Source organism: Tenrec ecaudatus, chromosome 5, assembly GCF_050624435.1.
Source record: "Tenrec ecaudatus isolate mTenEca1 chromosome 5, mTenEca1.hap1, whole genome shotgun sequence".
Lineage (NCBI taxonomy): Eukaryota > Metazoa > Chordata > Mammalia > Afrosoricida > Tenrecidae > Tenrec > Tenrec ecaudatus.
This window is the reverse complement of record NC_134534.1, coordinates 107287490-107294166: the sequence shown is the minus strand read 5'-3', so window position 1 is coordinate 107294166 and position 6677 is coordinate 107287490.

The following is a 6677-nucleotide window of genomic DNA, read 5'->3' as shown; positions in this document are numbered from 1 at the left end:
AAGGGAAATCCTCCCAATGGGCAGAACTTTGCCCTGGCGATCCAGTTTACCTGCAAGGAAAAAGGGCCAGATGCGAGACTGTATACTGATTCATGGGCTATGGCTGATGGCTTGGATGGATGGTCAGGGAATTGGAAGGACCATGATTGGAAATTTGGTGACATGGAGGTGTGGAGTAGATGTATGTGGATGGACCTCTCTGAATGGGCCAAGAAAGTAAAAGTAATCATGTCTCATGTGAATGCTCACCAAAGGCTTACCTCTGAAGAGGAGGACTTTAACAATCAAGTGGATAAGATGACACACTGTGGAGACTGGTCCTCCTCTTTCCTCTGCCACTCCTGTTATCGCCCAATGGGCATATGAACAAAGTGGACATGGTGGAGGGATGGAGGTTATGCATGAGCGTAGGAGCATGGACTTCCACTCACCAAGGCTGACTTGGCCACTGCCACTGCTGAGTGCCCCGTTTGCCAGCATCAGAAACCAACATTAAGTCCAAGACATGGGACCATTCCTCGGAGAGATCAACCGGTGGCAGGTTGATTACATAGGACATAGCACTACTTCCAGCATGGAGGGGCTAGTGTTTTGTTCTAACTGGAATAGACACCTACTCTGGATATGGATTTGCCTTCCCTGCACGTGATGCTTCTGCCAAAACTACTATTTGTGGATGTACAGAATTCCTTATCCACTGGCATCCACTGAATGCCACTGCTATGTGGCATCCCACATAACATTGCTTCAGATCAAGGAACTCACTTCACAGCAGATCTAGTGTGGCAATGGGCCCATTCCCATGGAATCCACTGGTCGTATCATGTTCTTCATCATCCTGAAGCTGCTGGCTTGATAGAATGATGGAATGGGCTCCTAAAGACACAAGTACAGCACCAACTTGGTGACTACAACTTGCGGGGCTGGGGCAATGTTCTCCAGGAAACTATATACGCTCTAAACCAGCGGCCAATATAGGGTGCTGTGTCTCCAATAGGAACCAAGGGGTGGAAGCTAGAGTGACACCACTCACTATTACTCCTAGTGATCCCCTTGCAGCATTTTTGCTTCCTGTGCCAGCAACCCTGTGTTCCTCAGGCCTGGAGGTCCTGGTCCCAAAGGAAGGAACTCTCCCACCTGGAAACACAGCTCAGATTCCACTGAACTAGCAGCTGAGAATGCCCCCTGGCCACTTTGGGTTTCTCATGCCTTTGGATAAACAGGTCAGGAAAGGTGTCACTGTACTGAGTGGTGTGATTGATCCTGATTACCAAGGAGGAATTGGACTGGTGCTACATAATGGAGGTAAAGAATATGTCTGGAATCCAGGAGATCCCATACGCTGACTCTTAGTGCTGCCATGCCCTGTGATTTATGTAAATGGTAATTTACAGCAACCCAATTCTAACAGGATATATAGTGACCCAGACCCCTCAGGAATGGAGGTCTGGGTCACCCCAACAGGCAAAAAAACCACAACCAGCTGAGGTGCTTGCTGAGGGAAAAAGCAATACAGAATGGGTAGTAGAAGAAGGTAGTTCTACCTATCAGTTACGACTACATGATCAATTGCAAAAGTGCGGTTTGTGATTGTCAGTGTGTTTTCTTTATATGTGCTTATTAAATATCTTTCCTTTGTTCATGTATGATATATCAGATACAATTGGACACAGTGTGTTTTCATTTATATGTATAATAGATATTTGATGTTAAGTGTAAGTGTGTTTTCATTAATGTCTGGAAATTATATGTGGCTAAAGAATTGTGTACAGGTGCCAAGTTGGCAAAGGGTGGATTGAGATAGTTAATGTATATTGTGCCAACATGGCCAATGAACACGTGTGGGATTAACTTGAAGGGCAGAGAGATAAATGGCTTGGCGAGCCTCACCTCTCTTGTCTCTTGCTCTTTGATGATCAGAGCAGTGTGTTGCTGCCTTGCTTGTTCTGTGCCTCAATTTTCAAGCTACACTAACTGTGGGACACCTAACCCGTGGACTGTGTTGCTATAATTTGAGGTTCCTTCAAGATCTACTTCGCCCACTACTGTAATATACATTTCTTAAGCTGTGGACTGTGTGACCCTGTCATCTGGATGACTGCTGTTGACCTTCCTGCCTTGCTGTTTGCTGCCTGTGCCCGGATAGCTTGAATTGCTCTACAGAGGACTTCCCGGTGGCCCTCAAGACTTAAAGGACTGCCAGTGTCTCACAACTGTCTCACGGGAATGAGTTGCACTGAGCCATTTGTACTGCTTTATACTTTAACTAACTGTTTACTTCTTATGTGATATATATATATATATATATCTGTATAAATATATATAAAATTATTAGTGTTCTGGTTTTGTTTCTCTAGGGAACCCTGTCTAATACACAGGTTAATAAGCCTTTCTCCAATCTTGATGCTATAGTCTTCAGATAATCCAATCTCAGTTTATTTGTTCATACAGATGGAATAATCATGGTGAAAGGATACAACCCTGACACATCTTTCATGATTTTAAATCATGCAGTATTCCCTTGTTCTGTTCACACAGCTGTTTTTGATCCATGTAGAAGTTCCTCATGAGCACAGTGCATTGCTCTAGAATTCCCATTCTCAAGTTTATCCATAGTTTATTATGGTTCACAGAATTGAATGCCTTGACATAATCAGTAAGATACAAGTTTACATCTTCCTAGTATTTTCTGCTTTGAGCCAAGATCCATCTGATGTCAGCAATGTTATCATTGTTCCATGTCTACTTCTGATTCCAGCCTGAACCTCTGACAGCTCCCAGTTGTTGTGCTGCTGCAACAATTGTTGAATGATCTTCAGTAAAATTTTACTTTCTCATGAACTTAATGATATTGTTTTATAATTTGAGCAGTCTTTTGGGTGACCTTTCTTTGAACTGGGTACAAATGGGGATTTCTTCCAATCAGCTGTCTTCCAAATGTGCTGGTTAGATAAGTAACTGCTCCTACTGCTTCATCAGATTGTTGATACATTTCAATTAGCATTCTATCAATCCCTGGAGCCTTGTTTTTGGCTAATGCTTTCAGTGACACTGGAATTTCTTCCTTCAGCACCATTGGTTCTTGGTTACATACTACCTCCTGAAATGGTGGAATGCTGACTAGTTCTTTTTCTGGTACAGTGATTCTGTGTATTTTTCCCATACTCCCTGCATCATTCAATATTTTGCCCATGGGATCATTCAAGATTGTCATTGAAGCCTTGAAATTTTTCTCAAGTTCTTTCATTTCAGATATACTGAAATTGTTCTTCCTTTTTGTCTTTTAAAATGTGGGTCTTCACACATTTCCTTATAATATTGGACTTTGTCTTCTTGAGTTACCCTTTGAAAATTTTTGTAAAGGATCTCCTTTTCTTCCATTCGCTTTAACTATTCTATGGTGAAGAGCAAATTTCAGGGTCTCTTTTGGCATCCCCTTTGATCTTTCTTTCCTGTCTTTTCAATGATCATTTGCTTTCTTCATAATTGATGGTGTTGATGTCCTCCCACATCTCATCAGATCTTCTGTCATTCAAAGTTTCAAGTCTGGTCTTGAGATGTTTTCAAAATTCAGGTGGGGTACACTTAAGGTCTTATTTTTGGTTCTTGTGGACTTGTTTGAATTTTCTTCAAATGAGCAATTGATGGTCATCTGTTCCATAGTCAGCCCCTGGTCTGCTTTTAGCTGCTGCTATTGAGCTTCGCCAGCAGCTCTCCCCACAGATGTAGTAGATTTTGTTTCTGTTTATTCTATCTGGAGAAGTGTTATTGAAAAATGACATCTGTCATGAGCAAGTTTTTGGTCTTGTAAACTTCTATTATGCAATATCTAGCTTTGTTTCTATATATTTCATCTTTCATGTGGCTGTTCTAAATATGATTGATTTCTTGATATATTTGAGAGCTCTCTTCGCTAGTATATAGGAATCTGATTGATTTCTGCTACTTAATTATATCTTGCGACTTTGACAAATCCTTCACATTATTCCAACATTTGTTTTGAGTCATTGGGGTTCTCTCTATAAAATCTTATAATTTTCAAATAATGAGACCTTCACTTCCTTTTCCCTTGATTTCTTTTTATTGTCTAATATTTCTGGCTAAGACTTCCATTTCTGTGCTGAATGAGAGTGTGATAAGGGATACCCTTTTCTACTTCCCATTTTCAGAAGAAATGTTTTCAGTTTTTCTCCATTGAGTGATACTGACCATTTAAGAATATATATATGACTTTTATTATGTTGAGGAATTCCCCTCCTATTCCTATTTTAGTCTGTGTTTTTATTAGAAATGGATGTTGGATATTAGCAAATACCTTTTCTGAATCTATTGATATAAACATTTATATCTGATTCTTTGCTTGTTTATATGGTATATTACATTGACTGTTTTTCAAATGTTTAAACCCCCTATATCCCTGCTATGAATCCCAATTGGTCATGATGAATTTTTTTTTATATTTTGTTGGGTTTTATTGGCCATAATTTTGGGAGTGTTTTTGTATCTTTGTTTATAAGGGATACTGATCTGTTGTTTTCTGTGTTTGTGGGGCCTTTGTATAGTTTTTAAATCAGAATTAAACTATTTCATTGACTGAGTATGGAAGTGTGTTGTGTTGTCCTTTCCTATATTTTGGAATAGCTTGTGTAATATTGGTGACAAGTCTTCAGTGAATAGTTGGTATAATTACCCTGTGAAGCCATCTGGTACTGAGATTTTCTTGGTGGAAAGTTTCCTAATGGAAACGGGAAAGGGAGACCAGACCTAAACCTGGTATACCAAGCTTTGAGGGCAACATACCGGTATGAAGCAGTGAACTAATGGAGGTCTGTAGGGCCAGCCACAATCCCAGGTACATCAACCCCCACCCTAGTATATTGCACTCCAGAGGACAGCATTGAACATACATCCTGGGGAGAGTGTCAGGTCTGCCCAGACCACACAAAAGAAAACTCAGAGGTAAAGAAAGAGAGTGGACCAGATCCTGGTCTACCAAACCCTGAGGACAACACTCCTGCTCAGAGCCATCAAGACACAGAGAGGACCATAGGACTGGCCCCACCATGAGATGTGCTCTGACTGACCCACAGCACTGCAGGGGACAGCACTGGCGTTACAGTGAGGGAATTGTGTCTGGTCTGACACCTTACCCCCCGCACCCCCCCCCCCACACACACACACTGGGATGAAACAGGAATGGAAGGGAACAGAGCCACAAGGGGAGCAAAGCAATGAATGTCCCTGAGGAATCGTGAAAACAGACTTCAGACTGGGAGGGCAGGGCTTGGCACCTCATAAGACAAGGTTTGAAAACATTCATAAAGGTCAGTGGAAACCTGGAACTATTTAGAAGCTTTTGGGGGTTTTTTCCGTGTCTATCTATAGAAGATAGGATTGTTTACAAACCCGAGGAGAAAGCAATGGGACCGATGGTTCCAGGGGGACATGGGAGAGGAGAAGGTGAGTGAAAGGGTGTGGGGAGCCAACAAACCCAAGGACAAGAGAACAAGAAGAGATCTAAAATTGATGGTGAGGAGGGCATGGGATGCCTGGTGGGGGTTAATCAAGTACAATGTAGCTGTGAGGAATTACTGACAGCTGAATGAAGGTTGAACATGATAGTGAGAAAGGAGGAAAATAAAAGGAAATAGAGAAAAGAACTAGGAGGCAAAAGACATTTATAGAGGTATAAATATAGTCATGTGTATATGTAAATACATTAACATAGAAACTATCGGGATATAGGTCTATGTACATATATTTTATATGTTAAGTATTAAGGTAGCAAATGAACATTGGACCTCTACTCAAGTCTTTCCTTAATGCAAGAACACTTTATTCTAATGACCTGGCATTCTGTGATGCTCACCTTCTCAACAGGATGGCTGAAGACAAAATGAGTGTATATGCAAATGTGAAGAAAGCTAATGGTGTCCAACCTTAAAAGATATAGCATCTGGGATCATAAAGGCTGGAAAATAAACAAGTGGACATATAGCTGGGAAGCAACAAATCCCACATGAAAGAAACCCACCAGCCTGTGCATTTATGAGGTATCAACAGATCAAGTATCAGGCATCAGAAGACCCAAAACAAACAATCATATTGATGTGAGCAAGGGGGGAACAGAGTGGAGACCCAAAGCCCATCTGTAGACAATTGGATATCCCCTCACAGAAGGGTGACAAGGAAAGGACACGTCAGCCAGGGTGCAGTATAGCACTGACAAAACATACAACATTCCTCTAGTTTTTTTAATGTTTCCTTCCTCACCCCCTCCCCACTATCATGATCTCAGTTCTACCTTACAAATTCAGCTAGACAGGAGCTCTTGACACATGGAATCCAGGACAGATAAACCCCTCAGGAACAATAATGAGTAGCAATACCATGAGGGTAGGGGAAAAAGGAGGAACCAATCCCAATGATGGATGTATAACAACCCTCCCCCCACCCCAGGGGAACAAACAACAGGAATGTGGGTGAAGGGAGACAGCGGACAGTGTAAGATATGAAAATTTAAATAATTTATAATTTATCATGAGGGTGAGGGAGGGAGGGAGCAAAGAGGAACTGATACCAAGGGCTCAAGTAGAATGAAAATGTTTCAAAATGATGATAGCAACACATGTACAAATGTGCTTGATACCATTGATATATGGATTGTTATAAGAGCT